This window comes from Pogona vitticeps, chromosome 5 (assembly GCF_051106095.1).
Source record: "Pogona vitticeps strain Pit_001003342236 chromosome 5, PviZW2.1, whole genome shotgun sequence".
NCBI lineage: Eukaryota > Metazoa > Chordata > Lepidosauria > Squamata > Agamidae > Pogona > Pogona vitticeps.
This window is the reverse complement of record NC_135787.1, coordinates 193,332,501-193,343,779: the sequence shown is the minus strand read 5'-3', so window position 1 is coordinate 193,343,779 and position 11,279 is coordinate 193,332,501. Positions and strand designations below refer to the sequence as shown.

General features: G+C 47.3%; 1 protein-coding gene across 1 annotated transcript in view; it reads right to left on the bottom strand.

The window, feature by feature from the left end:
- Nucleotides 1-4,281: 4,281 nt before the first annotated feature.
- LOC110082618 (uncharacterized) overlaps nucleotides 4,282-11,279 on the bottom strand; it is a 113,959-nt gene continuing 106,961 nt past the window's right edge. The window contains exons 52-53 of the mRNA XM_073002465.2: nucleotides 6,099-6,269; nucleotides 4,282-4,453 (exon numbers count right to left, since the gene is read on the bottom strand). The gene's annotated coding sequence lies outside the window, so the exon portion shown is untranslated. The remainder of the gene's footprint in view (nucleotides 4,454-6,098; nucleotides 6,270-11,279) is intronic.

Here is an 11,279-nt window from a genome sequence, read left to right as displayed (position 1 = left end):
CTGGCATTCTGAAGAGCCATGTGACCTGCCCAGGCTTTGAGGCTTTTTCTTTGTCTTGCATGTTCAGGGAGGATACAGGAACAGACCTGCCTCCCTCCCTCGCTCCCTGTTATCAGTCTGCCAGAAAGAAAGGATCCTTCCAGTCTGGAAGGCTTTGGAGAGCTTAACTGATTTTCAAAAAGAGAACCTTTGCATGGAGGGAAAAGGCTTCTTCCCCCCCCCCCAAACAAAACAAAACAAAACAAATATGCTTTCAAATTGTTTAAAATCTACTTTTTGGAATAACTTAGCTGTATCATGTTATGTGGCGCAGTGGTTAAACCGCTGTACTACAGCCAAAACTGTGCTCACGACCTGGGGTTCAAATCCCAGGTAGCCGGCTCAAGGTTGACTCAGCCTTCCATCCTTCTGAGGTTGGTAAAATGAGTACCCAGCTTGCTGGGGGGGGCAATGTGTAGCCTGCATAATTAAACTGTAAACTGCCCAGAGAGTGCTTGAAGCACTATGGGGCGGTATATAAGCAGCATGCTTTGCTTTATGTGCTGTTAAGTTGCTTCTGACCTACAGTGACCTTATGAATCAGTGACTTCCAAAATGTCATTAATGGCTCTGCTCAGGACTTGCATACTAAAGACCATGGCTTCCTTTATGGAGTCAATGCATCTCACATTTGGGCTTCCTCTTTTCCTCCTGTTTTCAACTTTTCCTAAACTTATTGTCCTTCCTTCCTTCCTTCCTTCCTTCCTTCCTTCCTTCCTTCCTTCCTTCCTTCCTTCCTTCCTTCCTTCCTTCCTTCTTTCCTTCCTTCCTTCCTTCCTTCCTTCCATTTCATGTTCAGAACCATCCTGAGACTCAGGAGAAAGGTGGGATATAAAACATAGGAAACAATATAGTATCGTATAGTACAATATACTGTAGTATGGATCTATTTTTTGTACAGTTTTAAGAAAAGGCAGAAATAAGAAAGGACAGATAGCAGGCAGGCAATCCTGGATGTACGCAGACGATCCCATGCCAAGTGCGAATGCGTCTTCTGACTGACAAGAGAAAATGAATTGTTTGAGACCAAGTCCCCAACAGCTTGATGGGGTAATTTGAGAATGACCCAATGAGAGTCGCAGCAGGCAAGGTTCTGAAATACAGCTGAGACGAGGTGGTGGTTCTGCCAGGCGGAGACGGAACAAGACACGATGACACCCACTCGTCTCACCCTCCAAAGTAGATCATTAACCTCTTTGCTGCTGATTCAAAGCAGATCCAGACCCCTAGGATGAGCGACTCTTTGCACATGAGGCGGGAGCGAAGGCTGGGAAGGAGTCCCATTACATCGCTTCTTCCTGGGCAGAAGGTGAAGGCAGCTGGCGGGATAAGGAATTGGAAACGTGATGGTGCGGAATGGGGGGGCGCACACTGAAATCCTTTCTCTGCATTCCCCATTTCAGCCTGCTGCCAATGGCCACACAGGCTGGTGGATTCTGGGGTTTGTAGTTTCCTGAAATAGCCTCCTTCCCAGCCAAATCTGCCAGTTCTCCATGATCTGTCCAGGGTCCTGAAAGGTCTGTCCTGGTTTGTCTGGCATCTTGTTGCACCCTGAGATATCATGGAGCCAAACTCTGGGTCAGAGATAATCCATCCTGACAAGTATAACCCTGTTCCAGAGACATGGAAGGCTCTCTTGTCTAAGGGAGCAGGTTTGCAAACAAAGAACACCCCTGATACATTTAAGACCCATCACAGCCGAAAAGCAAGGTAGCTTGCTTAGGCTGACGAACCAAGAAAACGTTCCCCTGCAAAGTCCGCCCTTCTTATAGCACCTTTCCCCCTGAACGTGATATGTTCAGAACATTGGATTACAATTCCCAGAATCCCCCAGTCATCTAATGGGAGTTGTAGTCCGAGAACTCTGGAGCACACCATGTTGAGTCACGCTGCTCAACAGCAGCGCAGAGAGGAAACAAAGGCCATGGGCAAAATCTTTACTCCACGAATGGCATAAAGGCACAGATTTTGTCGGACTCTTTTAAGAGGCACACGTGATATCCTGAAATATCTACGGAATCAAAATCTTCTCTAAAGAGAAGAACTTCTCCGTGATGCAAATAGGGAACTTGCCTAAGGGCCCCCTGATTGTTCTATCAGGCAATCCAATAAGCCAAAGAAACTCATTTATAGCAGACTGACATTTCCAAAGAAACATGATCATGGAGGGCCTGGCACACAACTTCCTATAATCCTTTGGCTTTGCCAGCGCGATAATCAATCAGTACTATAAACATTGTGCATTAGATGTATTTCTCATAGATCAGGGTTACAGGGTTCACTTTCCAGAGGGACTTGTTGAAAACGTGGGCGTTTAAAAGATCAGGAATGAAGCTGGCCTGAGCGGTGAGAGTAGAATAAGTAAGTAAACCCAAGGAGGAAATCAGTTCTTAAGGGGGTGGGTACAAACCTGCCTACCTGCAGAGCTGGTATAGCATAACAGCTGGGTGTATATGTGCACAAGAGATCTGAGTTCTATCCCTCAATGTTTTTTAAAAAAATAGGTATTATGTATTACATAATACCCATGGGTATTAAAATAGCCCCAAGCAGGTAAATTTTGAGTCCTGCAGGACTCTGCTTCTAGGTGAGCATCACAGAATTTAGAGGTGTGTATTGGTCAAGTGGAGAGAAACTCCAAAGTCCAAAAACAGATGCTGACTATATGTTGATGCTTAGGGTTAGCGCTAGTGTTTGGGTTAAGATCTGTATTCAGACCCAAAATGGCGACTGCAAACTTTAAATTAAGCTGGAGATGTATTAAACCCATCGTCAATGACCTGGACACAGGGATAAGCCGTGGGGTGGCCAAGTTTGCAGAGGACATGAAATTTTTTTTCCGGTTGGTGAAGACCAGAAGGGATGGTGAAGAGCTCCAGAAGGATCTCTCCAAACTGGGAGAATGGGTGGAAATGGCAAATGTGTTTCAATATAAGAAAATATAAAGTAATGTGCATTGGGGGGAAAATTTCAAAACTTTAGGTATCAGCTTATGGGTTCTGAGCTGTCCATGATGGATCAGGAAAGAAATCTTGGTGCGCTGGTGGACAGCTCAATGAAAGGGTCAACTTCACAAACACCCAGTGTGCGGTGTTAGTGAAGAAGGCCAGTTGCATGCTAGGGATCATTTTTAAAGGGGGTTGGAAATAAAACAGCAAATGTTATAATGCCATTGTACAAAACACTGGTACCTGAGTATTGCATACAGTTCTGGTCGCTGCACCTCAAAAAAGACATTGTGGAACTGGAAAAGAGGCAGAAGAGAGCGACTCAAATGATGACTGGGCTGGGACACCTCCCTGACAAGGAAAGGCTACACAGTGTTTGGGGCTCTTTAGTCTAAAGAAAAGGCGCCTGAAGGGGGACCTCATTGAGACATATAAAATTATAAAGGGGATGGATAAGGTGGATAGAGGGAAGCTCTTCTCTCTCACACACAATACCAGAACCAGGGGACATCCACTTCAATGGAGGGTTGGGAGAGTGAGAACAGACTAAAGGTAAAGATTTCTTGACCCAGCGTGTTGTTAGTCTGTGGAACTCCTTGCCACAAGATGTGGGGATGGCCTCTGGCCTAGAGGCTTTTCAAAGGAGACTGGCCAGATTCCTGGAGGAAAAGTCCATCACAGGTTATAAGCCATGATGGGGATGTATCATCTCCAGGCTTAAAAGGATGGTAACGCAAAAAGGGGAATCAGGAGACAGGTATCGAGTTGTCTCGTGTGCTCCCAGCGGCATCTGGTGGGGCCACGGTGAGACACAGGGAGCTGGACTTTAGATGGGCCCTTGGCCTGATCCAGCACAGGACTCTTTGTATGTTCTTCTGTTCTTATGTAATGTCAAGCTTCGCATGGCTTTGACAAATAATAATTGTGTGCCATCGTGTCAGTTCTAAAAGGTGACCCTTTCCAGGGTTTTTGAGGGAGAGCTACTCCCCTTCTCTTGGGACTCTGCCGCTGTCCCAAGGCCACCCAGGCTGGCTCTTCTCCCAGGGAGGCCCAGGGAGGAATCGAACCCCCAACCTCTGGCACTGCAGTCAGAGACCTAAACCTGTGAGACAACCAGCCACTTGCTTTGACAAAACCCAATGGAAAATTCTATGAGTGGCTGGCAGCCCTTTGTTGGATAGAAAGAGAGAATCCTGAGCGACTCAATATCGCTAAAGTTGAAAAATTTTGGATTTCATGTAAGAATCCCTTGACTTGTGGTTTGACAATAAATCAAGTAAAGCCAAGACACCCCCCTTTTCCAGCAAATTTATTTTCACATAGGCTAAATTCCTTTGTTCACAGAACAGGTAAGTCCCAACCCCACCACAAATTCCAGCTTTTATTTGCCTTCTGTACAGTCTTGGAGATGGCCGGATTCTGCCTCTTTTCAGCACCACCTCTTTGCTCTTGAAGCAGTTACCTCCCTGGATAGATTTCCAGATGCAAAGGGAAAAACAAAACAAAACAAAGAAAGAATCAGATAAAGAAGGGGATTTGGGAAGAGAGACGTACACTGTTTTTCTTGTTTTGGCCCCCTTCAGCTGGTGGGATCATTCAAGGTCCAACTTGAATAACAAGGACTGAGATTCAGGAGAAACAAGAGAAACACACGATATTTAACTCGCTTTGTGGGATCCACATTGCAGTAAGATGCTCCAGGAATCACCTGTGGTTTTGAGAGTATGAAACAAGGATCAAGGTGGATTCGTAGTGGACAAGAGGTCTGCCGAAGAGACAAGGCTGGTACCCTTTTTCCTAAACCCAGCTCGTCCTTACCTTCATCAACTCAGCAAACTTTTTAACTGTTATAGCAGTATGACAATGGAACCCATGATCTTGGGAGGAGGTAAGAAAACGGGACCACCCCCTATCCGATCTCCTTTGGTTTGGATTGCCGCTTTGAGCTGGGGGTTGGACTGGATGGCCCTTTGAAGCCCCTTCCAACTCTGTTATGGTAGGATTCTATTATCTTTTCCTTCTCACCCACGGCATGATTCCTTCTGCAGTCCTCTCATTGACAAAGGAGCGGCCACTGGGATGCAGAAGCTGCCTGGGTCCTGTGGGTTGTGACCTGTCCTACATCTGACCCCGATGCTGCTTTCCCCTATGATTCACTCTGGTGCCTTTGATTTCACAAAGTGCGGCTCACTGAGCAGCGCAGAATGAAAGCTCACGACAGAATGGACGAGTGAAGGTTTCGCTGGGACTGAATGGCTTCAAGCTTGAGTTACTGGCATGAATAGGGGTGACTCCCCTCTGCCGAAAGACTGCTCTGTGGCTCATCTTAGTTTAGGCTCCGAGCTTGGAGTTACATTTGGGGGCCAAAGATGTTGAATGCATCGCTCCCTCGAATGCATCGCACCCTCATAGGATGCCTTTGAGAAGTTTGGGCTTGGAGGGAGCAGCTGTGAGTGTCAGTCAACCCAGTAACAGCCAATCATCCCTTCTCGATCTCAGATTCTTTTCCAGACTTTTTACAGTCAGTCAGGATTAAGTTAGCATTCCATTAGAGTGATGGTGTCAGACGTAAACAGTTAAGAGTGTGCGTTCTGTCAGCTATGTGAACGGACAGTTAGTCAGTAATGAAGCAAATCAACCAGTTAAGCTCAGTAATGTAACAAATTAACATTTCCTCTCTATGTGTGTGTCTGTATACACATATATACACACACACATATATGAACTGTATATGAACATATATATGAAGAACTGTGAGTAAACAGAAGCCTTTTATTCTATCTAATTTACCAGAGTCTGTGAGTGAATGTATTGAAACAAACTAGTTACAGCTGAGGTAAACAAACAAATAAGGGATAGGGGAGAATGAAGTTCAATCTGCTCTGTAGGTTCCTGACTGAAACATTTCCCCCCATTATGTAATGGGTGGAAGGTATTATTATTAAGTAAGGGCTACCTTTAGTTTCCTCACACCAAACTCTGACATCCACCCATACCCCAAAGCCTAATTCAATACAGAAGGCTTACCGCTGTATTCTGAGCCTCCGAGGCAGGACCTCAGGGACCATGAAAAGGGTCAGCGTACCTCTGGAGTCTCCTGCTCGTCCTCACCTGCCGTTCTCTTGCACCACCACTCACACTTCCGCTTGGAGGGAAATTGGTTGGCGTTCCCACCGCAACCACCGAAGATAAATGGCCGGCAGTTGTTGTCCTCCTGGTGGTAATACCAGAGCACTGTGTACCTCAGGCAGGAGCCCTCGTCCATCGGTAGGACACACGGATCTGGAAGAGGACACAACCCCACCAGATAACTCAGGGATGCGAGGGACGTAATAGCCACCTTGAGCGCCACTCGGTCCAAAGGCAAAGGACACATGTAACACATTCTTTTACAATTTAAATTTACTCAGAAGAGAGACTACGAAGAAGTACTTGGGCCCACTCAGTTATTCTTCTGTCTATGTCACTTCGATCTCAGTACAAGTTCCTTGTGACATATGTCATGTGCACTTCACAAGACTCTACAGAAGTGTTCTTGAGTTGCACATGTAAGGGGAACAGAAACCAGAAGTCTTGCAGCACCTTAAAGACTAACTAGATTTTTATTGTTCACAAGCTTTCGTGTGCCCAAGCACTCTTCACTGGAGTGTCTGTGTCTGTGGGGGGAGTTTATAACTGTTGGCAGGGAAAGTCTGTCAGGGGAGGACAACAATAGGAGGTGACACCTCAGTCTTTAGGGTGAAGAAGGTCTTTGAAAGACAAGAGGCTGTGATTCATTCTGTCCCAGGCGGCTTGCTCTCTTGTCTAAGGAACTCAAAAGATTCTGCTCCCCAAGGAATGAACCTTACCTCAGGGGCAAGCCATTGGCTCTGCCTACAAGGCTCAGATTTACTCCCAAGTATATCCAGTAAAAAGCATCAACGGATCTCCAGCAGAGATCCTGGCAAACAGCTGACTATACTGGACAGGGCAGAGCAATGTCAAGGAGACACAGAGTTTGGGTGACCACCCTCCCGCGCATTCTGTTCCAAAGTGGTTTTCCAGTCTGTCCTGCTGATAGTGCTCTGGAATGGCCATGCATACAGGATGATGCACCCTGACGCAGGGTGCATCATCCTATCAGCCGTACACACTCCAGGTGACCCTGCACCTCACCCAAACTGGTATGGCCTAGCATTTCCCCCGCCCCCAAGGAGACACCTCTATCTGGACCCTCTGGACATCACTTCATAGGCTTTGAAATGAAGCAGGAAGATCTAAGAATAACCAAGCAAAATGAGTCTACTTGTACAAAGGACAATTTCTCTGTGACTGTGGAGAAATTCAAATCATGCAGCACTTATGTGCATACAATTGATGCTCCATCCTGTGTACAAAAGAAGATCAGCAAACGGCTGAAATAATGCTCTTTAACTAGTCTGCTTCTGGTCAAAAATAGTCTAGTTATTCTTAACATTTTTTTCACCTTAGCTGTCTTTCATATAAGTAGAGATCACAAGTCTGATCTCTCTCTGGGGGCAAAAAAAAATGTTGAAATTCGGGCTGTTCTACTTTGGACACATCATGAGAAAGCAGGATTCCCGGGAAAAGACGATCATGCTGGGAAAGGTGGAAGGCAGCAGGACAAGAGGAAGACCCAATAATACGAGATGGACCAACTCGCTAAAGGAAACCACAGGCTTGCGTCTGCAGGAGATCAGCAGGGCACTTGAGAAAAGACAATTTTAGAGATCGCTCATTAGTAGGGACGGAATACATTTAAGGTGACCTGATGACACACAACAACCACATTTCGTATACGCTCATAATTCTTGTGCAACGCTCCGATACGAAGGAAGGAAGGAAGGAAGGAAGGAAGGAAGGAAGGAAGGAAGGAAGGAAGGAAGACAATGTGGCCCAAACCCATTCACCGCTGGCGGCAAAGGCTTCTGGGAATTGCAGTCCAAGAACACCGCGGTGACCCAAGGCTGGGAACCATGCCCTAGGATTCTGGAAAGGTTTTATCATCAAAAAAGGAACTTTTCTTAAGCTCTGTCCAGGGGGTTGATGCAATTTCCTCTCTCCTGCCCACCGTGCACCTACAGCAAAGCTGCTGAGCGCTATAACTCCCAAATGCAACTTTTCCAAACTTTGCTTCAGCCATGGCTACGTCAGCTGGGGGATTCTGGGAGGCGTAGTCTGGAACAAAGCGACATCCTCAAACTCTGGTTTATTCTCAAGGAGGGCCAGAAGCCTTTTGTGCAAAACCAGCTGTTCTACATGAAGAAGGACGGGTGAGGCTATTCCCCCCCCGCCCCTTGGCATTTCTCCGCACAAGCGCCCGTATCGAAGCTCGAGAGAGAGAAAGTGACTCTCTTGAATGCCATTTAATTCATCCCATAATGGACTGGAAGCCTTATCCCTGCTTTTGCCGAGCGACGGGCCCATTATCGGCTTATGCCTTTGGCGCTGCCCTTGCGATGGCAAATGGAAACCGGCTGCTAATAAGGGCGTGCAAATAAATTAGCGGCGATTTAAATATCGATCCTTCTGCTGGGCTGACCCAGTCTGTTCTTTCTTGCCTAACCCTCCCCTCTCCGACACAGATGTACCAGAACCTCTTGATAAAAATGTCACACGGAAAACGATCTGCCGGGTGGCGGAAGGAGCGGCGGCAATAAAAAAGAAGATTTAATGGCTTTTAACAACTTTGGCCAAAAAAAGGTTGGCTGTTAGTCAGAGAGAAGAGGATGATGATGATGATGTGTCAATTTGGAGCAGGCCTGAAAACAAGGAATAAGAGGTCCCATCCTTCCGAGGGTTTTTTGGTCTGGCTGGGAGAGAATCCTGTTATCATTGAGATCTGGTGGCTGTGGTCCTCTCTGAAACTGAATGATTTGTAAGTCTGGCCACCCTTCAGACCATGACGAGGCTGCCGGTGGGATGTGCCAGTTGGCATCTGTGATTCGGTCTTCTTTGTAAGAAAGCCAGCTATGGCCCAGTCAGCTTTCAGGGCTCAAGGAACAGGCCTTGTAAGATCATGAGGAAGAGATGCACCTTTGGGGACCTGATCAAAAGTGTCACATGCCACTAATCGCATCATGAAAGAGCCAGGATGTCTGCAGGGATTTTTCCCACAGGGCCATAGCGGCACAGCGATAGACTAGCATAACTCATGCTACGCTATGGCACAACCGCTACACCCCAGTGCGCCTGCCTGCGGATAGTAAGTGGCAGTCAACGAAATTTGCCTGGACCCTTCACTGGGAATCTTCAAACAACCTTTGAAAACATGGCTGTTCAGACGGGCTTTCCCGGAGCTTACATCAGCATAGCACAGTGTGGTTTCAGCATTTATATTACCCATTCTGCCACCTTGACTTTTAAATTATTCTTAATTCATGTTATGTTGCTTTATATGTACGTGGATTGATGTCTAATTTTGGTATCATATAGTTGTTACGTGTAGTGCTTTAAAGCAGAGATCCCCAACCTCTGGTCCGTGGTCCGGTGCTGGTCCGTGGCCTGAGCTGGATCAGGCCATGGAGACATACCTCTCCCCTGCACGGACTCCCCCTGCGCAGACTGTTTGCACTTGTTCGTGTGCACCTGCAGCCACATGAGTGCTCCACCACCCCTTCGTGCATGCGAACGAGTGCCCCCGAGCACCTCACCGCCCTTTGCGCATGAGCGCATGAGCACCCACATGAGTGCTGCACCACCCTTTGCGCATATGCACGAGCAGGGGGGTGCCCTGCCTTCCCCAGCCGGTCCGTGGGGCTAAAAAGGTCGGGGATCGCTGTTTTAAAGTATCTGTTATTATGTTGTGAACTGTCTGGAGCAGCCTTGCCAGCTAAATGGGCAGTATCAAAGTTTAATAAATCAATAAAATAGATAAATACAATTATGGGCAGAATCCCATAGGGAAAAATGCACAGACACAGGACAAAAAAAAAGGAGATCAATTTGCATTAGGTTGCCTATGCTCATATATAGGATCAAACTGGCTGGATAGCTCAGTGATTTAGATTTCTGGCTGTGGAACCAGAGGTTGGGAGTTCGATTCCTCACTGGGGCCTCCTGGGAGTCGAGCCAGTCTGGGTGACCTTGGGCAAGCTGCACACAGTCCCAGGGCAACCCCAGAAGAAGAGAACGGTCAGCCATTTCTGAGTCTTCTCTACCTGGAAAACTCTAAAAAGGGGTCACCAAGAGTCAGAACTGACTTTGGGGGGCACATGATTATTACAGTCCACTCTCCACTTACAATCGCCCTACATACGAACTTTCGATTTACGAACGGCTCCGTTTGCAAAAATTGGCATCGACGTGCGAACGAGGTCGAGGCTCTGTTTGCAAGTCAATGTCATTTTTTGGGAACGGAGCCATTCGTCGCCTTCGGAGGTCTCAAAGGGCTCCCCCCCCCCGACATCGGAGGAAGCCCTTTGAGACCTCCGAAGGCAAAAAGCCAGGGAGGAAGGGTTGGAAATCTGAATTTCCCGGCCTTTCTCCCTGCCTTTTTGCCTTCAGAGCTCTCAAACGGCTTCCTCCGATGTCAGGCGGAAAGCCCTTTGAGACCTCTGAAGGTAATTTTTTGAAATGCTGGAACGGATTAATTCCGTTCCCATGCATTTCAATGGAAAATGGTACTTCGACTTATGAACTTTTCGACATACAAACGACGTTCCAAAAAGGATTAAGTTTGCAAGTTGAGGTACCACTATAGGGTCAGGTGCAAAATTGGGGGGGGGGGCGGACAGATTGAGAAGGGATCTCACTCAAGCAAGGAGAAGACGGTGGCTGGATGATCCATGTGCCTGCCTACAGCAGAGTCATTGACTGTTCAGAGACGTGTAACTTTTAGGTCTCTGAACTCAAAACCTCCTTATTGCTGAATCTCAACAGTGCTACTAATCTATGGAGAAGGGAAGCCGATGACCTTTTCCCTCTGGATCGTGGCCCCTGCAGGGTTGCGTTCCTCCTCTTTTCTTGGAGGTCTGCGGGGGACCCTGTTTCTTCTGACTGGGGATGAAGGACTTGGCTTTCCATTTTGGGGGCTCAGCGGCAGGCTGTGGATCACAGTCCAGGCAGTCTCTCCTCCCGAAACCCGAAGGAAGCGGCCGACATCTTGCTGGGGGGAGACAGCCGGCCCTTAACCTTATTTGAAGTCTTTTGTGAGTTCCCAGTATACGCCCTCTCTTCCCTACAAATGACATTTGAATCGAAACGCAATGGGATTTCCTGCACCTGCAGCAGTTCGGGTTGTGGGTTTTAAAGAAACGGGAAGTCTGGAAATAGAATCAGAGAAATGGGGTC